A 25,521-nucleotide genomic window follows, 5' to 3' on the forward strand; every position below is an offset into this window, starting at 1 on the left:
GAGCAAAAAAGTAGTTGCACTAGAGCGGTCACCTGTCTGAACTTAAGAGGTCTGTGTATTGTCAGTATGTGGATGGGACTGGGGGAGAAATTGTCCTACCAGAGAGCAATGCAGCTGATGTAACACAACCCCAATCCTAATCTTAACTGTGGTCTCCTGTATTATTTTCTTCTGCCAATCTTTGGTGAAGAGCATCTGCTGAAAGATATTTCTTCCATAGTCCAAGCCAACCCACATCTCCAGCTCTCTAAACCCATGTGTATCATTTGCATCCCACAATTCAACAAATGCAAGCATCTTTATGCATTTTACAGGCAAAACAAACTGCCATTTCAACAATGCTTTGACAACCACTATATCTTTCTATAAGAGAGGGGATTATAACATTTGGCAATCTAGTTTTGCTTTTAAGTCACTCAAGTAAAAAGGGCATTAATCGTCTGATCCAATTAAGCTGCTGCTTAAAGAAATGCTTCAGTTCCATTATTTATTCAGTTTTATTCCCTTAAGTATTATAGTTGGCTACAATGTAAAATTATTTGGAAGGGGGGGGAATTCAGCCATTTTTAGAGGAAAATAATATTTTGGAGAAAAAAAATCTATTTTGGTCCACAAAGCCTGTAAGATGTCTTCTAAAACATAATAATAATTTTTCCCATATTAAAGGAACATCTCTAGATCAGAACTTTAAATGAACAATCTAATATTTGGGCAAATATTTATATCCTCAAACTTATGACTGTAGGGCTAAGGGCCACTTACAGAGGAAGATTGGCTAGAAGTCTTTTAACTTTTTCTCCATTTAATTTTCCTGGCGAACATTATTTTCCTAGTCTGTTTCCCTCAATCTCATATTCCATTTTCCCCTCAATCTCATATTCCAATTTTAAACGTGGATAGGTATTTGATGCTAAATATGTAAAATTCTTAGATGGGCTTTTGCTGGGCAGAATGCATGAGAATAGGAGGAGCTTAAGCATTTTTGGAGAGGGGGGAAATGATGTGTAATAGGGGTCAAACAGTTGCTCAGGAATACAATGGGGTGGGATTTGTAGAGTTGGCAGGTTAAGTAACCTGTTTAAGCATCTGATCCTCCTCACAAGAGGATCATGCCATATTTCTCTTATGTATTTTTTTAAATTTTTGAATTAGAGAGAAGACTGGGCTTAAGAGAAAAGAATGAATTGGTAGTAAGAACTGTAGGTTCTGTTTAGTGGTTCTTCAGTTGTCCTTGATTGCAACCCTTTGATTAGCTACTGTTTGAAGTTAGAACAGCACTAAAAAAGATGACTTGAACTGGTCCTCATACTTACAACTATTGCAGCTTCCAGTGATCAAAATTCTGATACTTGGCAACCAGCACATATTTACAATGGCTAAAGTGTCCCAGACTGATGTGATCTTCATTTGCAACCTTCCCAAGAAGCAGCTGCCAAGAAGCAAAGTCATTGGGGAAAGTGGATTTGCTTAATGACTGTGTGAATCACTTAACAACTGCAAGGGTTCACATTAATAAGCATGGCAAAAAGGATCATAAAGTCAAGTATGACTCAACCACCTCGCTTAGCTATGGAAATTCTGTTCCCAATTGTAGATGTAAGTTGAGGACTACAACTTACATATATGAAAATTATAAATGGATTGTACAGAATGTCTGAAATTGATTATGTTCTATGTTTTTTTTTAAATATAGTTTTGTACATCTTTGTTGTTTTTATTTGTATTTTTTTTTTTTTTTTTTTTTCGTAATAAAATTTTATTGGTTTTTCAAGATTTATAGGGAAAAGGGTAAATGGACAGGTATACAAATTTTGGCAGTTGCAAAGTGTGTGAGGCCCCCCTCCCTCCATACCCATAGCGTACATTTATATATAATGCATTAGTATATAATTGATTATAATCAGCATATTAGTTCTATTATTAAATTCAATCAAATTAAACATTACAATATAAAATCCAAATATAATTCCATTTTCACTTTCGGTCAATTTATAATAATATGATTTTCATATTTATTTCTGTGATCTGAGTCTTCTTGCTATTGCCCCATCTCCCTCCACTGGCAGAGCTCTGGCCCCTCCCGTGTCCTGCGTGTCCGTTGTAATGTCTGGTGGTTTCTCTAGGAGTGTTTTATTTTTTTCCATAAAGGCCTGCGCCTCTATGGGTGAATTAATTCTGATTCTTGTCTCCTCCCAGAATATCAGCATACCTTCAGGCATCAACCATCTAAACCACACCCCTTTCTGGTATAATTTATTCGCTAATTGCGAATAATTTTTTCTTTTTTCTCTAATCTTCTTAGGGATCTGCTTCAGAATGGTTATCTCCATATCATGATATGTCAATGCTTGCCCCCTTTGTACACCCAGAATTTCATCTCTTGTGGTTTTTCTAAGGAATTTAATGTGAACCTCCCTGGGTAAATTGTGTGTTCTAGCATAAGCTGAGTTCACTCTATAAACCAGATCTATATCCCACCCCATCTGTTGTTTTTCTTTGTGTGTATAGTCAGCCAGAATGTTTGTCATGATGTCCCTTATATTTTCCCCATCTTCTTCTATAACATTTTGAAATCTAAGATAATAGGACATTCTCTCAAATTCTAATTTCATCTGTTGGATGTCAAGATCTTTGTTCCCTTTCTGCACAGCTTCCACCACCCCCCTCACCTCCTCCACCCCCCCTTCCACAAGATTCAGTCTTTGTGAGTTCTTATATATTTGGGCTTGATTTTCTTTAATTTCATCTTTCATTTCCCTTAACTGTTTCTTGATTTCCTCCTGGCCCTGTAGAATTTGTTGAAGCATTTGTTGAAAGTCCATCTCTGTAGTCTTATGTTGCATCAGTTCTGTTATCTTTGACTGTGTGGCTGGACTGGATGTTGCGGATGTTGGAGCAGAAGTGGCAAAGCCAGGTTTTCCAGGAGGGGGTCTTTTAGATGCCATCCTTTATAACGTTAAAAGTTCAGTCCAAATATGAAGTAAGCAATTAGAAAAGAAGGGTAGCCAGGTGAATCCGGGAGCAGAATAACCAGGCAGAAGAGAATCTCTCCAATAAGTCTGGCAATAGATAGAAAATTTCCCCTAGAAGGTTAAAAAAATACCAATCCACAAGAGGTTCCTCTGGGAGACACGGAGACAAAGACCGGAAGCCTGAATTTTAAAGGTGGAGTCAGGTTTCAGAGTTCATAAAGACAACGGAAGTGTGCCATCTTGCCCTGCCAGTTTTGGGCACAGAGGCGTAACAAAGTTTTAAAAAGTTCCAAAAGTCCTCAAATCATTGTAATATGTAAAATTAAATTGAAAAGAAAATCATCTCAGCCTAAGTGAGGCTTCATTCGTTGGCTCTCCCCCCTCCTCCTTCCCCGGGGGCTGAGAGCAAAATTGTTTCTTGCCGCTTGTCCAAGGGGGGGGGGGGAAAACCCCCCTCCCTCCAGCCGCACCTCCAAAATGCTCCGAAAGTTGTTTTAAAGTTTTAAAAGCTGAATCAAATCTTCATGCAAAGTAAGGGATGAAGAGAGAGGCAACCTCACCGCACCGCAGCTGCTTCCTTCAATTGTAGCATTCTCCAGTCGGCTTGTAGCGAGGCGCGAGGCGTGGAAACGCGATGCGCCCTCCGAGCTTGCTCCCCGGTGCCTTGGGCGCGCGTGAGAGCCCCCGCCGGCTGCCGCCGCTGCAGGAGACCTCCGCGATGCCGCCCCTCCGGCAGGACCCCTCTGCGGGGTGTCCTGTGCCCCCCAAGGAGTGGGGAAGCCCACCGGGGAGCCGGAGCGGGCAAAGAGCTGCCCGTCGCCGCCGCCGCCGGAACCGGAACTCTTGTTTTTATTTGTATTTTGTTTATTGTGTTGGGGGTTATCTTAATTATTGTGAGTCACCCAGATTCACATGTGTAAGATGGGTTGCTACTTGAATTAATACATAATAATAAATAAATGACTATGAAAATAAAATGTGGGGCCTTCTTTATGCTTTACACTATTGCTTATTCATACTGAGCTTCTGAATGCAAATTGCTCTGAATGTTGCCAACAAAAAAATTGGCCCAAATATGGTACTACAAACTGAATAATGGGTATATCTTCTGCTATGCTGGAGTGATTCTTGTCAATTACTGTTTATTCCTTTTTATTATTCTGTTTTTATTTTACCAAAAAAATAGTACAAAAAAGTACAAATTCAAAATTTCAAAAATTTTGTCTTTCAATAAACAACAGCAAACAGAAAAAAAAAACACAAAACAAGACGTAAAAAGTGCATTTTAAAAATCTAACACAAATGCACATTATCCACCCTAATTAAATACTGATTAATATACTACAACAATATTAGTTTGCCACTCATGTGAAACAGCACGCTCCACCCATATTTTTAAATATCTGCAAAGACAGAAAGACTTGGAGGAATGTTGTCCATGGGGTCGTGATGGGTCAGACACGACTTCGCAACTGACAACAACAAATCTATTTGAAAATTATTAGCCTGTTATCTATATACTATTTTAATGATCAAGTAGTTAACAAGCAGAATAATAATAATTTTAAAAAATAAAATTAAAGTTTCAAAACCCTCTGATATTGAAACTGTTATTTCAATCAACTCATAGAAAATGTACCATAGCCAAGTCATCCCAAAAGATAACAATGATTTGTCCTGGATCAAATATCCATGTTTGTTTCTTATGGCCATTCCTTATCTATTGTTGTTTGGTTAAATATCGTAGGACCAATCTCCAAAGTCTGTCTACCTTCCAAAAAAGGTCCAGATGAAATTGTTTTCCAGTTAAATGTTATAAATTCATTCCTCAATTTCCTTCAGACTTCTTAAGGAAAGCTAATTTATTGCTTCCTCACTCAATTATTGTTTATTTCTTTATCAGAGTTGAGGAAATTATGACTTGCCACAATGCATGAACCATGGATCAAGCCTCACGTACTGCTTTGGGGCATGGAACAAGGATTATCAGTATCACAACAACTGGCCATTAGAGATATGAAAATATCTCACTCGGAACTGAATTAATTTTTCAAAATTCCCTTTGTGTAACTATAAAATGCATTTTAATTATAATTATGTCATGTCATATTATTAGCATTTTTTGCTGTATTTTTCATTTTTATAGTGTTCTCTTTGTTCTTTCTTTGACAATGTATGTATCACCACCACTATTTTTGTGCTTTTCCCTTTATTTTTTTTATTATCAATTAAAATACGAAAATGTCCAACTCTAGATTAAATTAGTTTTTCAAAACTTGCCTTGGCTTGAACTATAAAATGCATTATAACTATTTCTCAGCTTAAAACGTCTTAAGGAATCACATTGACATTTTCTCCCACCATCTACTTCCAAAGTGTATTAGTTTCTTGCTTGCCAGCAGGGGTCCCAGGAGTATGCAGTGAGCCAGGATCCCTAGCTCAATCTAATTTCTTTGCAAATCAAGCCAGCTTCTCCCTGGAGGAAACACTATCAGCAAAAGATCAGATGAATTGAAGACCAAACCTGCTGAGACATTAAGTTTTTCCTGTTAACCCTTTGGAGTCACCTGGGTGTTCTAGAGCCTTTATAGTATATTTAATTTAATCCTAGAGTATTTGGTAGGTCTGTTAAAGTAGGGAGAAACCTGAGCGGCACATCTAGCATTAGCTAGGAAGTGCACTACGACTTCTACCTATTTGATTGTCCTTTATTTTATTTTCTTACTTCCAAGTTCCTTCTCATTTATCCTGTTCCTTTATAAATCAGCTAGAAATATAGAATAAACAGCAACCTGGGAGATCATCAGTAGAAAAAATTTGTCTCACATTTACTATTTGTTCCCCTACTTCATGTTTCTTCTTGCCTGAAGGGAGTGTTTTTCTTCCTCTCTTATCTCATATTCTTAACTCTCCAAATCACCTGCATTTTGCCAATTTCAGGTTTAAAAATTGGGCTCTTGTTTATTCCTTACTTGGATGCTGTGCTCTTATCCAGTACAATCTAATCAGTTCTGTTTATTTTATCATTCAGTAATGTAGGCATTTTTATTACGCTACAAAGTATGTCATTGTTATCATTATGGCTCATCTCACAGTCAGCCAGATGTTCAGACTGGATTTGGCATTTTGTTCAGTTATTGAGTCCTTCCCAAGGACCTGGAATAGACAGATCTGGATGGTTGATGAAGTTACAAATATCATTGCAGGATGCAAGCGGTTCCAGATAAAGTTGTCTTTTGCAATTGATGGTGAATTTGTCAATGCTGATGGTGTTCAAATGGTGCTTCAGTTGTTTTGGGATTGTACCCAAGATACCTATTACTATTGGTTCTACCTTTGTTTTCATTTGCCACAGTCGTTCTACTTCTATTTTCAGATCTTTGTATTTTTCTATCTTCTCCAGTTCCTTCTCGTCTGCTGATTCCAGGTACTGTTACATTCACTATCCAGTTATCATTATCACATTCTAAATTGAGGTCTGGCATTAAAAAGCAAGGCAATGAATGCATTGTTATTTTGAATATAGTACATTAAAGGAATAGACTTCAGAAAATTTGAGTAATGACTCAGAATCCCTATTCTAAATGGATCAGTTTGTTAACGAAAAGGATTTGTGAAAGAGAAGGGGAAGATGAATGGCATTTTAGAAAGCTTCTAGATTGCATCAAAGATATCAATTCATAATGAGACAAAATAGATATCAATAACATGACTTAAGATTATTAGCAAGATCACCAAAAGTATTAGCTGCAAATCAAGTTCTGTTGTTCGGACTTAAGAGGTGTTTAGTGACATGGCCTTTTAAATGATGATTTTAAAATTGGGGGGTGGGGGAGAACCAATTTAAAAACACACGTCTGGAAACCTCCATATTTAAAAAGCATTTGCTATGTGAGTGAGACGCAGCTCCCTGTTCACACAACCCCCCTCTCTCCCTCCCTCCTCTCTAAAAAGGAGAGAATGAATGGACTATCTGAAAAAGACTGAAGTAAAAGGTCTTTGCTAAGATTGTTATTACTCTAAACAATTTTCTAATTGAGATTCTTAAATTATGATTATAGGATGATGATGATCTTAAGACACAGTATGTTTGGACATAGTTTGGGGGTAGCTTCTACCCTGCCCACACTAGTTTCTATCAACAGCCCCACTGCTGTTTGTAGATCAAGGCAACATAGGCATGTGTATAAGCCACAATGACTTCAATGCATAAGGATGCAATAATGGCAATTTGTTTTGCATCATTTGACTAACAATGTTATGGTACCCTTGATAATAGTTCTCTTATCCCCACCCTGATCTTGCCTGATAAATTCCCTCTGAGAGACGGCGCACTTTAAGAGAACTACGTTACTTACTCCCAAATTAAATGTAGCCACACTGATTATGGGTTCAGGGACTAGAGGCAGGCTTAGAAAATTTATTTTAATTCTGGTGTCACATCCCCCTTGGTTTTGAATGTTTATATATTTTGTTCTGTTGTCTTTATTATATAGCTAGCCTACCTGTAAAAAGCCTCGGCTTGGAAAACATTTAGTGTAATAATAACAGTCATTATCTCTAGATCAGGTCTGAAGCTCAAAGCCATATGTCTTGGGGAAAAAATTCAATAAAGTGCCGTCTTTCACAAATACCCAAATATACACTTCAAATGTAGTCCAGTGAATAAGAAGCACAAATCCATCTAATGGTGCCACAGAGACTGACTTCTTTTACGTAATTGCCTTCTTTTTTATGCTCAGATGATTCCCTAAAAACAGACCTGAATGGCAAGATACTGATATAGAGTTCCACTATCAAAGTATTACCTGGCTGGTCATGCTTGACATTTTTCTAAAAGGTCTTCTGAAGAGAACTTACGAGGGAAGTCATTTCAATCTATTTTCCTGCACTCTCTTAGGTGCAAAGGATATGAAAGTTTGTGCATGATATATCTTTACTGATGAAAGATTAGAGATTGAGATTGCTGTGAGATTTCTGTGTGCTTGCATTTTTCTTTTATTCCCAATTTTGGTTTCCTTGTTTCAGCTAAAGGAGAACAAAAAAAAAAAAAAAAAGAATAGAAAAACATTTGTGTTCTGAGTTTTGTTACCATTTTTCAGCTTTGTTTGAGTCTGTAATTTTGATTAGGTTCAGCCAAGCTTATTACATTTCTTATTCTTCATGCATCCCAAAATATTCCTGCTGGATTTATTTGTTGCAACAAGCCATGTCTCTGGAAAGTGGCACCCTGATTTCACTCTTGCTGGATTCATCCATTATACCAAACCATAATGTGATGTTTTGGTTTGGGTATAGCATGATGTTTGAAGATAGGCACTGTATTTGAGAAACCAAGGCATATGTTCCAAGCCAAAGGTCTCCAACCTTGGCAATTTTAAGACGTGTGGACTTTAACTCTGGGAATTCTGGGAGTTGCAGTCCACAAGTTTTAAAGTTGCCAAGGTTGTAGACATCTGTTCCAAACTATGGTAACTCATTCTGCAAATCAGAATTAAAACTAACTAGAGCTTGGCACAATCTGGAACTCAGCTTCTGTTTCTGTGCTAATGAAGTCAAGGAAACGAAATAAATTACTTTATTGATTAACCACATTTTCTTTGCAATCTTATAACTGTTTCCATAAGCTAAAGATTTTAAAATTGAATTTTACTTCCATTATTGTCCTTAACGTGTGGTGGAGTAAAATGGCAAGTTGCCAATAATATATATGGTGTGTGTGTGTGTGTGTGTGTAATTCATTAGTTCCATGAATTTAGTAAATAAATTTCATTAGAAAAACCTTCCATTTTATGAATTCTGATCTTTGAGGTATACTGCACTGTGATGGAGTTGTTGTTGTTGTTAGTCACAAAGTTGTATCTGACCCATCGCGACCCCATGGACAATGTTCCTCAAGACCTTCCTATCTTCTATCATTCTCTGGAGTCCATTTAAGCTCACGCCTACTGCTTCAGTGACTCCATCCAGCCACCTCATTCTCTGTCATCTCCTTCTTCTTTTGGCCTCAATCGTTCCCAGGATTAGGCTCTTCTCCAGGAGTGTGATGGAGAGCCAGTCCTAAGAAGACTCTGCTAGGAGTAGAAAGTATTTTCAAATCTGAGAAGATTGGTCTTGGGAGGAAAAGCACTGCTGGCAGATATTAAAATTGCAAGCGTCCATATAGGGAAAAAAAACAGATTATGAATTACAACTCTAAACCACACAAACTGTTAGGAGCACGTAATCTACTCAGGAAACAAATCTAGTAACCATTGCCCGCATTGAAAATTGGTCTGTAATTAGAATGGCTTGTCATAGTTGATAATATGTTTTGCAGTGTGTTAGGCAGTTTTTCAAATTTGACAACTTTAAGAGAAGTGGACTTCAACTCCAGAATTCCCAAGCCAGCATGCTTCAATTCTGGGAATTTAAGATACACCACTTAAGGTTTCCAAGTTTGAAAAAACACTGTTCTACTTGTAAAGGCACCTCCTATGCAGAGAATAATTTACTAATCTAATCTGGTAGTCACTGGAGCATGATTGGCTGTGACAACAGCATTTAAAAGTGGAAAATGCAGAAACATTTTGCACTGTAGAAGGATTTCTTTTCAGAATTTTAAGTAACCAAATATGCTGCTCTATGAATCTAAAAACACCTATATATAATAATTGGCTGTGAAAGGCAGGGTCATCTTAGAATGAATGAGAACATATTACTGTATGAATACATTACTGTAATATTAGCTTTTCTAATCTTCCTGAAAAATGGGGGCTAGTATTGTTTAAATTCAGGATTACCTCATTGTCTTTTGGATAAGTACAATACTGTCCAAGACACACTGTTTTAGGCATTTGATTTTTTTAAACTTCTAATTCACATTAACATACAACACTGTGTTGTCATTGAGCATGCTGTTCTTTGCTAGAATGTGGGTGTTTGTCTGTTGTTCCCTTATATCTTCCCCTATTCCCCCCCCCAAGACATACTGATTCCTCTATTTTGTTTCCAAGGGGATATTTAGTTCATAATCCCATTGACGCTCATCTGCTGAGTTTGCAACAGCAGGGATTAATGAGCCTTTTCAAGGAGTGAGTTATAAATCTGCATCAAGCACTCTATGGAAGGAATTGTCAAAACAAATGGGATCTAACCATGACCGGATGTTAAAATTTTGCATTTGGTTATCAAATTCATGATAGATAAGCAGGTCTTGATGGAATGATGCAATTTGTTATTTCCTCCTGCAGACTCAGATGCACTTGTGATTAGACAAGTTCAAGAGGAACTTATAATCAAGTCCTAGATCAGATGACTCTCTTGTGTATTTTGGAAATACATAAACTGAGCAATCAAGTAATGACAATAAATCTATTTTTTCCCCAAGAAAGTTATCAGTGATTAAAATAGATTGGTTGAGAAACACATAGGTATACCAATAGTCTTTGGCCAATTTTACAAATCCAATATATCTGGAGGGCAGAGTGTTAGCGAAGGCTGCTCTAAGATATACACACAATATACTCAAGGTTTTATCCATATATTCTCTTAAAGATTCTGCTCCCTTGGCAGTACAGAATATAAAGATATTGTCTTGCTTTGACTAGGATGGAGCCTTGCAGGGGAAAAGAATTTAACCAATTGGATGGAATCTGACAGGAGTTGCAGGACCCTGGAGAGCTCCGTACATTCTTGCTTCAACTAGCTTTAAGACTGACTTCTTTTATTGTTAGACTTCTATGCCATGCATCTTGCTAAGGCGACTGGACTTTTGCCCCTTCTTCAACTGCCAGTCGACAAAGGATGAGTGTTCTTAAAAGAGTCAGCCTCTGCCTGTAGCCTAGGACTTCTTTTCTGCCTGCTGGCAAACATTTGTGACTACTAAATATGAGATCCTGAGCCTAAAAAGAATGGAAACTTTAGTGAGGACTGGGCAAACGTTTAGTGGCTGGGAATTGCTTGTAACATTTTGGGGGAAAGTAGGCACACAGCTGATGGAGTCCATGCAAAATGTGTGGAGTTTCTTTTTCATTTTGGAGGAGAGTTCAGGGGTGTTTTTAACTTTATTTTCAGTACACTCCATAGTTGTTGTATTTGTCAAAATGAGAGGACATTGTTAGTTTCTTAATTATTGTGTTCAGAGGAGAGCTAAAAAGACACTAAACCAGAATTCACAGGTTGTCCTTCTCTGACTTAAGGAAGTCTGATTGAAATCATGCTGTCTTGTATTGATTCCAGCCCAAAGGTTTTAAGCAGTATTCAGCTGACTAGCTATGGATATATATGTTTGTGTTATGGAAAGAGACATTCAGAGAAGGAAGTTCCATGGCAAAAATGGACAGAGGAATAGAAATACCTGCTTCTCTTATTTTTTTTCCAGGAAGCCAGCAATGTGTATCATTGATCTTAGTCTTCTTTTTAAAAATCAAACTATAAAATCTCAGCCATTTTTCTGGGCATTTGTCAAGTTTGACACTCAAGCAAAAAGACAATTTAGCATTTTATCTTTGTTTTAGAGGAAAGAAATGAAAAAAAGTTTGACTTGATAGAGGAAAGAAAGAATTGTTGTGGCCATGAACTCAGACTGGCAACTAATTTCCCAATAAATCCAGACTGGTTACTTTGGGTAAATTAATGCTGTTACTTGCAAACGGGGAAAAAACAAGAGTTACATATTTATTTGTGAGTAATCTTAGGCGAGACTTTTTAAACAGATAATTCAACCTGCCACTTATAAGGACTTGATACTTAGATTGTACAATTGTAGCAGTTGCTAGAAACTAAGGACTGGAATTTATTGGAGAGATCTGATGAAAGAACAAGACCATTATTTCCTGTTGTTAAAGACTTCGGTGCAGGAATAGAGATCAGAGAGTTGCTCTGTAGCCTAGAAATTCCCAGATAAAGAGAGAAACAAGACAAGAGAATTGATAGTTGTTGTGGAAGAACTCCAAATTGTCCTTTCCGCCAAATCTTTGACTATATCTCTCTAAAATCATCAAGGTACATTCCAAGAGTCCAGATTGGGAGAAAGAATAAAACCACGAAAATTTACTCCCACCCCCACCAATAGCAAGGATTCCCTGGTATGGTAACCATTCCAGAAACTGAGGCAATTTGATGCATAGTTCCTCTACCCCCTCCCCTACTCAAAAGCCAATCAGAATGCTTTCATTATTGTAATTTGTTTTCTGTTTCTTTATGGAAGTTTTGCCCTCTCAGAAAAATTAACTATGTAGCTTCAAATTAAAATATTCTGAAACTACTGAACCCAAATGAAATTGTGTTACGCATGCAATGTATACAGTGCTGACCAGGCAGCAACATGATCATCAAGCTAATTCTGCAATTTTTAGAAGGCTTGTAAAAAACAAACAAACTTTGTCAAATGGAAACAGAATAAACTACTGTATACTTATACATATACAGTGTAACATATAATTTCTGGGAGAATTTGTTTGTTTATTTATTTATTTCTGTGGTAGAACAAAAACCAGATATATTTTTAAAAAGTATTATTTTTCTGCCAGCTGATTTGAAACAGAAAAAAAATCACAACAAATCCACAATGAAGTTAATGCATGTTTATTTGCAGAGCAAATACAAAACAAGCTAGCAAAATTCATGCATGGGGAGATGAAGCACAGAGTAACATATTTTAATGTTATAAAAGAAAAAGGGCAACTTACAGTGGAACATTTGCTGCTGGGAAGACACTGAGGGCACTGCTGTTCTTATCTTATCAGCCAGCTGTAACAAAACAATTGCAAAGATATAAGAGGAGGGTAAAATGAATACAACAAAACACTATCCTTAAAAACAGAATTCAAAGATTGCTTTGAGCCAAGCTCAATTCCATGTGGTTCTATAGCAGAAACAGACAAATGATTTGTCATTGTTGAGGTTTTTTTTAAAATCCAAATCTAGAACATCCTAGTGGTCTCTTATCTAAGCACCAGTCCAAGTGGACTCTGTTTTTCTTCGGATCAACTGAATTTGGCTACTTTTGTTTGCTGCCATTTGATCCATTATGTTGCATCATACATTCTCATGCATATGTATTCCATCATATCTCAATCAGCATCCAATTTTCAGTTTGAGAAGAATACAATATTGATTTTTAGAAGTGGACAAGGGTGCTTCAGATTCAGCAGCTCTCGGCAGTTCCTTAAAACATCCTGCATCATTTTCTGTCCTATCATAGTTGCTACCCAGGCCCAGGAACATACATTTCATGTTCAAGAAAGGTTACAGAGGTAGCAACAGAGTGCAACCATACCTCATGTTCTTTCCAGATCAGCACTGAGCAATTTCATAGGCCAATGATGATGGTGAGATGCCCTACTATTTTTTTGTGACATGCCAGGGTTCACCATCACTGTCCTAGGCATTCTCATCCACATGCATGGTTTACTTCTATTATATGCTTTTCTTATTGAAATCAATAACCAACTTTCCATTCTGTATTTCTGTAAAACAGTCCATAATTCATGCCTATTTACTTTATTAAGCTACATCAATAAGGATATAATAAACTCTATTTTGTGCATACATATATTTCTCAAAGCAAAACAGGATCTTTGTAACCTTTATGCAGCCTTATTGCATTTCCTAAATTTTGCTTCTTCTTGCTCCCTTTCACTCGGAATACTACCAAACCTCTTCCCAAGCCTACTTAACAAGCTAATTCATCTACAGTTTCTGCATTCACTCTTGATACCTTTTCATTGTTTTCTATTCTTCCAGTCTTCAGGCCATCTTCATGAATATGCTAAAGAAATTGTCCACTCCATAAGCAAACCTAGTTATATTTTAATATTTGTTTAGTTATGCTGCCTATATTTGCATCCTTGCCATTTGTAGCCTCCTCACAGCATCTATTACTTCATTTTCATCATTTTTTCTTAACATTTATGGCATTCATTTTAGTTCCTCTCTGTTATATTACTACTATTACCATACAGATCTCTAAAATACTCCTTCCAGCATTCCTTTACTTATTTCAATCTAAATTATTTTCTATTCTATCCTCTCTGCTGGAGGCTATTTCTTAGCATCCTAAATGTGCACCAATTCAAGGCTATTCTCCATCATGTTTTCTCTTTGTTATTGTGATCTTTCCTTCCAGAAGGTTAATGTGGTTTCCTCCATTATAAGCTATTTGAGGAGAGAAGAAAATAATGGATCTCAGATTGAGCCATTAGCTTTAGAGTTGTTTACAACTGGATATGAAGTTGACCCAAGACTTCATAGTCCTGGAAATGAGAACCAAGGACCCTTCCAGGTGTGCCAATTCTACAACTCCTGGCATCCCTCACATATTGGCTCTTTTGAGACTATATCTAGAACAGGGGTCCCCAAATTTTTGGACCTCAGGGACCACTAAATTCATAATTTTAAATCCCTTGGACAACTAAATGATCTGCCTAATGACTGGCTGGGTGGATGTGGCTAGATGGTCAAGTGACTGAGTAGGCAAGGCCAACTCGATGTCACTCACATCGAGGGACGCCTTGCCAGCGTCTACTTGCCACTCCTCATCTGCCTGCCTGGGCTCCTTAGGACCCCAACAAGAAGCAGTTGTTGGAGCTAAGCAGCCACCATGAGAAAGAGTTGCCAAAATAGCTGGCTCAGTTCAAATTGGATCTTACCAAGAAGGAAGCACCTCACTGAGAACTACAAGCATAGGCTTTCCAAGCAGAGGGAAGACCTGTGGGAGTGCAAGGCCAGGTACCGGCGCCTGGAGTCTAAGCGGGCTCAGATGGTCAGCCAGTTCCAGGCCATGATACAGTCCCACTGTAACAAGGTCCTCCGGCTTTTTGCCACCAGCGGCACTTCCCTCCAGCCTTAGTCCAAAGCACTGCACCAAGTTGCAATTTCTGCCCCCCACAAAAAGACCCCGAAGGGGGAGACACTCTGCAGCAACAAAAATGTTCATTGCACATATCCGGCCCGGGGCTTGAGGTAGTTTGAGGACCCCTGATTTAGTACAAAATGCAAATAATTTTTCTGCGAACCTCCAAAATTTTCTCATGGATCACCAATGGTCCACAGGCTACCAGCAGGTGACTGCTGATTTAGAAAGTTATGATTCTTCATTTCTCTTTGGATGCCTGAATGATGCTGGCCTTTGCTACTAAAGGGCAAAGGAAGGGTGATAAAATGCAAAAGAATGGAGTGCCTGTTCAGTCCAGACACATATACCTCTAGTGGCATTTGTGTCACTTCTGTCAAATGTGATGTGATAAGGAAGTTCAGTGAGCCTGAAGTGTAACAACTTTTTTTTCATGAATGAGCTGAAGGTAAACTTTCCCTTGAGGTGAGCCTGACTCCACATACCCTTTTTGGACAACTCTTGCAGATTTTCAGAGAAATAAACATTTATGTAAAGAGAAAATAATGAAAGAAATAGGGACATTATTGGTCACATAAAGAAGTAATATCAAACAGTAAGGATGTTCAAAGAGAATTACTGGACATGCTATAGGCAATGGGATTCTCTGTTCTTTAGATACAATGATCACTCCTTAGTAAAGGAAGCAAGTAGAGTTCCATGGTTATATTAGAGAGCTGATTTAGTTGTGTTGCTGTAGAATGATCATATATTTTTGAAGTGTTAAGGGAACAAAGGCAGTTGCAATTTTTGGTTTTTTTGAAGAATGCATAGCCTTGAAGCATATGTGATTGCTGACCCAGACTATTCAAAAATAAATTATCACTGATGCTACTTTTTGATTATTGATACTCACTTTTCTTACTTGCAATCAGAAATATTCTGCTCTTGAGTGAATCTGTAGTTTGATCTTCCCACTAACTCACAGTGGTATGGATGTTAGATACTCCTACCTCTAGTTGTTGCAAGGACAACAGTAGTTTCCAGTCAGGTCCTGTCTTTTCAGGTGGGAACAGAGAGAGACCTGAATGGCTGAAGCACTGGCCAGCTCCCCTTTAAAAAGGGAGCTGCCAGACCTCTCACTCAGTGGATGCCTGTACTTGACCAAATAAAGAGCTGTTGTTATCTTAGCCTTTTGTGCCTTTCATTACCCAATCTAACACTGACGACGAGGATGGGATTAGAAGGCAATTAGGCAGACAGAAGAACGAAACTCACTAACAAAGAGCTCAGTCACAAGGCAGTGATTCCACCCGGAGCGCAGGAAGGCATCAACCAGCCATTACGAACCCAGAGAGAGTCACAATGGCCACCTATGCCCAACCATCTCCGTTCAACCCAGCATCGGGGACTGGGGCGCTTATCTGCTGCGGTTCGAGATTTTCTTGGAGGCGAACGATCTCGGGGACGTTCCGGAACCCCGGAAAAAGAACCTGTTCCTGGGTTACTGCGGCCCCAAAGTTCTAGAGACCGCCAAGAACCTCTCTGCACCGATGCCGCTACACGACGTCTCCTGGACCACCCTCCAGCAAACGTTGAAGACGCACTACGCTCCGAAGCCATCCAAGTACGTTCGGGGCTATCACTTCAACATGAGGAACCAGATGGACGGCGAGACAATAAACGAGTACATCGCTGTGCTCTGGAAAGCCGCAGCCCATTGCGAGTTCTGCGAGCTGGACGACGTCATCTTGGACCAGATCATCATGGGGGTCCGAGACCGGAGCCTACAGGCAAGACTGCTGGCGAGAAGCAACTTCTCCCTCCAGGTCGCTCTCGACGAGGCAAGAGCAGCCGAGTCAGCGCAGAAGTCCGTCGAGACCCTCCAGTGCCTCCACGCACCCACTGAGGCAATCAAGAACACCCGCGTCCACCGTGAGACCGTCGAGCAGGAGAGCTCTGAAAGTGACGAAGAGAGCAGCCACTGCATGCGCAGTACCTGCGCAGCGCCGGTGCGAAACTTCAAGTCACCTGCCCTGCCCTGTGCCAGCTGCAGAGGCAACCACGCAAGTGCAACCTGCCGGTTCCGGGACGTGATGTGCCAGTGATGCGAGCGGAGGGGACACATGGCCAGAGTGCGCCGCAGTGAGTTCCCGGTGACAATTGGTCGCCCCGAGAGAGCGGAGAAGGGGGCAAACCGAAGACAACGTCCCAGCCAGAGACACATCTGACGGTCAGAGGCTGATGACCAAGTGGCCAACCTCACCGCATCCACCCAGGAACACCAGAGCCGCCACCTGAAACCAAACGTCCTGGTCCCAGTAAGGCACATCCGAATCAGCCGCCCCAGGAAGCTGAAAGTCACAGTCTTCCTCGAGGGTGCCCCCTGTGAGATGGAGATAGACACTGGGTCATCTCTCACGATCATCTAATGGGCAGTGCTGAAACGGACGATCCCCACGATGCGGAAGGAGGACCTCAAGAGCCCCGATGTCCGCCTCCGCGACTATCAGGGAAACCTGGTTCCCCTCGTGAGGCAAGGCACATTCACCGTCCGCTACAAGCGGATCACCAAGAAGCTGCAGGCGATCGTGGTGCGGGACAATCTCCAGAGCCTTTTCGGACTAGACTGGTTTCAGGCTCTAGGGATGGTCGTGGCCGAAGTCAACGCCCTAGACGAAGCAGGCCAAGCACCAACCGCTGCCGCCCCCGGGAACGCCACAGAAACCATTTTTAGGGAGTTCGAGGACGTTTTTGCCTCCGGTCTGGGTGAGTACAAGGGGGACCCCATATCGTTTAGCCTAGACCCCAATGTGGCCGCAATTTGGCTCAAACCCTCCGACCGAAAATTGACAAAGAAATAGACAAACTGGTGAGCCAGGGGATCCTTGAACCAGTTGATCACACCTGCTGGGAAACGCCAATAGTGACTCCGGTCCCTGACGGGTCTATCAGATTGTGTGCCGATTACAAATGCACATTCAAAAAGGGGTTGCAGCAAAGTGTGTACCCCGTACCATAGTCCAACATCTGTTGCATTTCCTCGGCCCGGGGAAAATATTTGCAAAACTGGACTTGGCGCAGGCGTACCAGCAGCTGCCAGTAGATGGCGCTACCGCAGAGGCCCAGACCATTGTAACACACAGGGGGGTGTTCAAGTGCAACCGCCTACAATTTGGAGTTAGTATCGCCCCAAGGCTGTTCCAAAGTATCATGGAATGACTGTTGCAGGGGATACCAAGAGTCATCCCCTATTTTGACAACATATTGGTATCCGCCGCAAACGAAGCGCAACTTTTAAAAAGAGTTCGTGCTGTATTGGACAGAATCCGATCGAAGGGCCTCCGTTTAAAAAAGGAAAAGTGCAAAATAAACGTACCCAGGGTGGAGTTCTTAGGCTACATGATCGATGGCTCAGGGATTCACCTGACCAACCAGAAAATCAGGGCCATTAGGGAAGCCCCCACTCCAAAAAATCAGACCGAGCTCCAGGCGTTCCTCAGACTCCTTAACTTTTATAGCGTGTTCCTCAAGCAGAAAGCGATGGTTGCTGAACCACTACACCGCCTGCTAGCGAAGAACATGGAGTGGACATGGGTAAAGCCGAAGCCAAGGCGTTCGCCACGGTGAAGGGACTTTTATCAGCAGACTCCTTCCTGGTCCAATACAGTCAAACCCTGCCACTGGTGTTGACCTGCGACGCATCCCCCTTCAGAGTTGGTGCTCTCCTAAGCCACCGGATGCCGAACGGCACAGAAGCCCTCATCACGTTCTATTCAAGGATGCTGTCCGCCGCCGAACGGAACTACAGCCAGCTGGACCAGGAAGCGCTGGCTGCGGTGGCAGGGGTCAAGCAGTTCCACGAATACCTGTATGGCGGGGACTTCGACCTGGTGATGGACCACAAGCTGCTACTGGGACTACTGGCTGGAGATTGCCCGACCCCGGTGTCACTCTCCCCCCGTATGACCCGTTGGACGATCTTCCTGGCAGCATACTCATACCAGCTCATCCACTGTCTGGGCACCACGTTGGGGCACGCAGACACACTGAGTCGATGCCACCTACTGGAGCTGCTCGCCGACCCGACACCTGAGGCCGTGGTACTCCTGATCAACTGCCTAGACTCGGGACCCATCTCCTCCAGAGACGTCGCATACCATTCCGAAAAAGACCCCATCATCAAGCAGATTTTGAACTGGGTGTGGAGGGGGTGGCCCAAGGGACCAGTGGAAACAGAACTCAATTCTTTCGTCACGAAACGCGACCAATTGTCTGCCATCCGGGGCTGTCTATTGTGGGGGGACCGGGTGGTCATCCCGAAACAGCTGCGAGTAGCCGTGCTGGAGGATCTCCACAAGGGTCATCCTGGGATAGTAAGAATGAAGGCATTGGCACGGAGCTATGTGTGGTGGCCCAATATGGACAGAGACATTCAGGGGTGGGTGGCCACATGCACATCATGCCAAGAGTCCAGACTGGCTCCCCCAGAGGCACCCGCAAAAGAAGGGGAGCGACCCCAAGCACCGTGATCCAGAGTCCACATAGACTTCGCAGGGCCAGTGCACAGGCAAACCTTCTTCATAGTTGTGGATGCATTCTCGAAGTGGTTGGAAGTAGTCCTGATGACATCCACCACCACAGACACTGTCATCAGGGTACTACGGAGGCTGTTCGCGACCCACGGGTTCCCCGATCTGCTCGTGTCTGATAATGGCCAAATCATTCGAAGAGTTCCTAGCGGCACAGGGAATCCAGCACGCCCTCGTCGCCCCGTTCCACCCGGCGTCCAATGGCTATGTGGAACGGATGGTAACGTCTACCAAGGAGGCCTTAAGCAGAATGGGCCCGGGCGACTGGAAAACGTGAATAGACCACTGTCTCCTGGTCCAACACATCACGCCAAGCACCACCACTGGCAGGAGCCCAGCGGAGCTACTCATGGGACGCCGACTCAGGTCCCACTTAGACCGGCTGCACCCCAACTACTCTTCCGACATGCCTCCCCACTCCACGGGAAAGATCCGGACATTTACCTTAGGCGACCCGGTCTATGCCCACAATTACACTGTGGTTACCCGCAACCATCGTCGGAGTTTCGGGCCCATGATCCTACTTTGTCAGGCTCGAGGACGGACGACATTGGAGGAGGCACATTGACCAACTCCGGGGATGAGTGGAGAACTCCCCACTCCGGCAAACGCCACCAAAACCATCACAGGCCAAGCCGCACCACCCACAGACCACTAAGGAGGAACCTAGGGACTTATGTCACTCCGCAGGGCATGGGCAAGTCCTCCGCTGACGGTGCCAGCCGAGGCCTCTGAAAGCTTCCAGGAGTTTCCACCCCACGAGTCTGGAGAAGCAACAGGTCTGACCGCCCAGCGCGGAGAAACCCCACCATCGGAACTGCGCAGGTCCAGCAGGTCGATCCAGAGGCCCGCCTACCTACGTGACTACGTCACTCGTTAGGATGTTCCATCCTAGAGGGGAGGGGTGTTAGATACTCCCCCTCTAGTTGTTGCAAGGACAATAATAGTTTTCAGTCAGGTCCACTCTTTTCAGGCGGGAACAGAGAGAGACCTGATTGGCTGAAGCGCTGGCCAGCTCCCCTTTAAAAAGGGAGCTGCCAGACCTCTCACTCAGTGGATGCGTATACTTGACCAAATAAAGAGCTGTTGTTATCTTAGCTTTTTGTGCCTTTCATTACCGAATCTAACACTGGAAATTTTTATTTATGCCATTTCCCTTTGTATCTTAACCTGCTGTTTTGCTTAGGTCTCACTATTAATGCAAGAACAGAAGTAGTGATTCTGTTTTGGCACAGTTTTCGTGATATCAGAGCCAACCAAACTGATGTTTCTGCTTTTCTCTGAAAAGAGCTTTGATGTTGTTAATTATTTTTGATTATGCTGTGGCATCACAAACCAAGTTAACCAACTAATGCCTGAGGCAGCAGAGGCATCACTTCACAAGTTCAATGAGTATACTTTGTGCAGTGGGTTCATTTCATTTATTAATTTTCTACACATACTTGATATGGAACTCCAGGATTACACCTTTGCCTAGTAGTCCAGAAAAATCTTTAAAGCAACTTTTTAAAAATACATTTACTAATGAAGTTGTGATTATTTTTAGTGGAAGAAGGAGAAAAATCACACAGGCTATTAATATTAAGTTGCTGGAATTTTTAAAACTGGAGAACAAATAAATATAGTTTTTAAAAAGTGTGTCTGTCTGTTTGTCTGTCTGTGTGTGTATGTGTACATACATAGATAAAATATCAATTACACATCAAGTTTAACATCAACATCAATATTACGATATAAAAACAAAAACTAATCTCCAACCTTCTTATCACAATTGGGTTGTTAGAGAGAACCATACTAAACATACCTGGAGGATATCAGATTGTTGAGGATTGTTGAGCTTGTCTTGAAAGGAAAAATGCTATAGGTTTTTCTTGTTTTCATTTCAAGGGGATTCCTCATTAAGTCACTTAGTTTGAATGGCTAGACAAACCTCTTTCTGTTGAGGATGATAAACTGAGTGAGAAGACATCCCATCTCTCTATCCCTAATCATGGCCAGATAATTCAGTCTATTTTATAAAGAGGAAAAAGTGAAAAGCAGAAATGGAGCAGAAAGGGTAGGGAAGGAAGAAGTGAAAGGGAAGGAAGAAAACAATTAGCCTCCAAACACTAAATCAGAACCATAAATCTCAACCTTATGTGGGTTTGACTCGGAAGTATATCCCATCGTGTTCAATGAGGGTGATTCCCAGGTAAGCCTGCGTGGGATTGCCGCGAAAGAATACAGTGATATCACTGGAAATACTGTATTTCCAGTGATATCACCCTCCCCCCAGCGGAAGGCGCTTGCTTGGCGAGCGGCGGGTCTGTTTTGACCGATTGGAGGCGCGACTCCCGAGGGCAGGGAGAGCGAGAAAGGTCGAGTAGAGGCTGCGTGGCCAGCGCTCTCCGTCCGGCGTAGAACAAAAGGGGGAGGGCCATACCCGGGAGGGGGGGCTGCCTATTCTTCCACGCACACAGCGCGCAAGTACCGCCACCGCCGCGAAGCGCATGAGCGAGGCGCGCCCCACGAGACGAGAAGCCCAGCGAGAGCTGGCAGCGGCCGGGCGCCACCCAAAGTGACACGGAGGAAGGGGGCCCCAAGCAAGCGAGCGCGGACCGTCGCTCCTCCTACGGGTAACATTGCAGTGGGATCGGGGCGGGTGTTCAGGCAAGCGAGGCTGCTAGGCAGCGGCCGCGGCGAAGCGCTCCGAGCGCTGACCAGGCCGGACTTGGCCTGGGTGACGGGAGGGATGCGCTCGCGCATCTTCTGGCGCCCTTGGACCTCCTTCTCCCTCGGCCTTCGCTTTTACGTGAACCACAAAGGGAACCCGCCTCCTCCTGGCTACGACCACTTTCCTGATGCCTTGCCTAGCGTAGGGACACTTAATTTGTCAAACTGGGAAAGGAGAGAAGAGAGGATGTTCATGGCGGTGGGAAAAATCTCTGCTTCGCTTTAGAGATGCTATACTTGCCGCGGATCGTCTTTTCTGCTTTGGCCGGGAAGCTCCTTTTGTCGTGTAGAGACGAGGGGCTACTTGGGAATCTTGCTTCCTTGGTGAAGCGAAAGACTACAACCGCCTCCTCCTCCTCCTCCTCCTCGGTCCTTCCGGGTGTCCTAATGCGCTTTTAGGGCGCACTCTCCAGTCCAGCTGGGCGAGCAGAGTCCACGCTCTAGTTCAGATAAATGTTCTCCTTTCCTGGATGTTGTGAACTCTGAAACAAAACGGGTCCCTGGCCAGGGCTGCAAACATCCGGGCAACCACTAAACGGCACCAAACAGAGATAAATATTTGCTTCTTTGCTGCCTTCTGGTTATCCCTGTTTCTGCAATGCAAAACCAAGGCTATACTGAAATCAGCATTTAATTTGATAATAAGTGTGTGCTGTCTGTTTTATGTCATATCTATTATGGTTTCTTGCCCACCATCCAGGAAATAGACTGCGCCTGCTCATATGTATTATTTCACCATGACTTAGAATGGTATTTCTCTTCAACAGTTTTAGATATAGGTACTTCACACCCTAAAATTCTCCATACAGCATGCTTGGGTCTTTGCATGCTGGCTGGGGAATTTAGGGAATTGAAGTCCACACATCTAAAATTGCTGAGATTAAGAAACACTGACTTAGGGAAAAGCCTTGAAGTTCTGGAAAGATAAAAGCTAAGCCTTTGAACAAAGATAACATTTATAATTTTCTGCCTTTCCTCATCCAGGTTGGATTATAGCTCCCGTCACTCCCAGTCAGGCAACCTGGCTATTGTGCAGCATATATACAGGGACCTAAATTGAGGAAAATGTGTTTCATTGAAAACATTTTAACCAATTAAACTGCAATAAACGAAGAGGCAAAGAAAGGAAAAATATATAATATCTCCTTGTTGAAGTTTTCATTGATTGCTTTTGTGCAGTTTGATTATAGATTCATTCCAAACTGGTTTGCACAAAACACTAGATTACATATTCCTCCCTCTCCCCTCCTCTCCCCTCCCTCCCTCCCTCCCTCCCTCCCTCCCTCCCTTCCTTCCTTCCTTCCTTCCTTCCTTCCTTCCTTCCTTCCTTCCTATGCTACCTGACTCCCAGCAATTCTATTTCTGAAACTGGTTGGATTTATAAATTCCCCGTTCATAAAATAGTGTGAAAATTCACCCCAATTTTACATATTTGGCAAATTCTGCCAGTAGGCCTTTAATTGATCTGGTTAAATCTGTCATACAAACACTGCCCTTATATACCCACATTGCCACTCAGAACATAATAAAATTAGAGAGAAAACCATGCTTTCACATAGCGCTCCTTGATAACGGTATGGACTAATTCATCAGCTTCTAGCTGATTTAATTAAACATTAAAAAGCAATGATTTAGAATTAAACAGAAGTGAAGAAATGCTAGAAGGAGAACTTTAGAGAATAATATTGATACACCAACAAGTGGAATTGAAATAAATACTATGAATGCTAATGCCCAGAAAAAAGAAAGATACTGTAGGTATAGATCGTGTAATTGAAGAAAGGTTAAAAGATGAATTTAGTTTGCTCATGGAATTGCTGTGTCATTTATTTAATGTGTGCAGACTGAATTTACTAAGGATTGGGGGGAAAACATTATTATCCCCTGTAAAAATAGAAAGATAGCAAGAGTGAATACCAAAATTATGAGAAATTAATTTATTTAGGGTTTGGGAAACATTTCGGGGGAACTTTGACCAAAAGCATATAAGACATGAGGGTAATAAAATAAAATTTAAAAAAGTATAATTATGGTGGCCAGGAGGCTTAGAGAGCAGATTTTTGCTACTCTGCAAAACATTAGGTAAGAAATAGAGGTTATTGTATACCCCAAAAGCTTATGATGAGGTATCATAGGCATGAAATATGGAAATTTTTGCCTTAATATGGAGATGATGATTTGTTGCTGAAAGTGATAGGAAAAATATATGATGGAACTAAATATTTTTCAAACTTGGTTATTTTATGGGATATGGACTTTGCCTCCCAGAATTCTCCAGACAATGGCTAAGATACTGAGCTTGTCGATCAGAAAGGTCAGTAGTTTGGCAGTTCGAAACCCTAATGCTGTGTAACGGAGTTAATTCCCATTACTTGTCCCAGCTTCTGTCAAATTAGCAGTTCGAAAGCATGTAAAAATGCAAGAAAAAAATAGGAACCACCTTTGGTGGGAAGGTAACAACGCTCCATGCACCTTCGGCGTTTAGTCATGCCGGCCACATGATCATGGAGACATCTTTGAACAGCGCTGGCTCTTCGGCTTTGAAGCAGAGATGAGCACCGACCCCTAGAGTCAGGAACAACTACCACATATGTGCGAGGGGAACCTTTACCTAATGTAGTGCTCTTGGCTGAACCTGAATTATCTGCCATGAGTATTAAGTAGACTATAAGATGCCACAAGGAGCGTGTGGGGAGGAGATAGGCACGATGTGTGTGGCAAATCTACCTTAATTTTGTGAATGTGACCGCAGGTGTACAGCAGTGACCATAACCAAAACTGAGTTGTAAGTAGCTATTTTGGGCGGTGGCGGTGTCCATCATAATTTTGAATGTTAACTTGTTAACGGTATAGCGTTTCCTGCCTAGGCAGGGGGTTGGACTAGAAGACCTCCAAGGTCCCTTCCAATTCTACTATTGTATTGTATTGTATTATTGTAAATTCATGTCATAAGCAAATAGTCATAAGTCAGGGACTACCACTGAAGGAAACAGTGTATGGATATGATAAAAGGACGGGTAGTTTTCCAGAGCTGAATGATACAGTAAGGTAGAGAGGATGATACTGGTGGAAATTTGGTGTGCTGTTTTTCCTTTTTTTCTGTTCCTGCTTGTTCTCCCCTTTCTGCTGGTTAGTTTTCTTGTCCTTTCTTGCCCTTTAAACCTGTCCCTCTAAATAGCTTGCTATTGCCCATTCATCTTCTCATTTTCTCAATTTTGTTTGGTTTAAAACTAACTTTGTTTAGAAGCTCAAGCCGCCTAGACTCATCTTGAGAAGATGGGCACCATAGAAGTTTAATAGTATATTATGCTTGATGCTCTACCTCCATCTTTTCTCTTATAAAGGCAACACTTTTGGGGAGTTGAACTTCTCTCTCTCAATCAGAGGCAGTCTTACTCCTGTCTCTGACTGTTCAACTATCAAAAAGTGT

General features: G+C 41.9%; 1 protein-coding gene and 1 long non-coding RNA gene across 2 annotated transcripts in view; one reads left to right on the forward strand and one right to left on the reverse strand.

Annotated features, from left to right (window-relative positions):
• Positions 1–8,573: 8,573 nt before the first annotated feature.
• On the reverse strand, positions 8,574–21,571 carry LOC309381210. The gene is made up of 3 exons (XR_014173523.1): positions 21,184–21,571; positions 12,644–12,704; positions 8,574–9,104 (listed from the first exon to the last, which is right to left on the reverse strand). It is a non-coding gene; the product is annotated as an uncharacterized lncRNA (long non-coding RNA).
• A 292-nt stretch (positions 21,572–21,863) lies between these two features.
• The window catches only part of MPP3 (MAGUK p55 scaffold protein 3), a 107,860-nt gene continuing 104,202 nt past the window's right edge, over positions 21,864–25,521 (forward strand). Inside the window, exon 1 of the mRNA XM_081932074.1 lies at positions 21,864–21,994. The gene's annotated coding sequence lies outside the window, so the exon portion shown is untranslated. The remainder of the gene's footprint in view (positions 21,995–25,521) is intronic.

The sequence above is a fragment of the Natrix helvetica genome (genome assembly GCF_964273705.1).
Source record: "Natrix helvetica genome assembly, chromosome: Z".
NCBI classification, from domain to species: Eukaryota; Metazoa; Chordata; class Lepidosauria; order Squamata; family Natricidae; genus Natrix; species Natrix helvetica.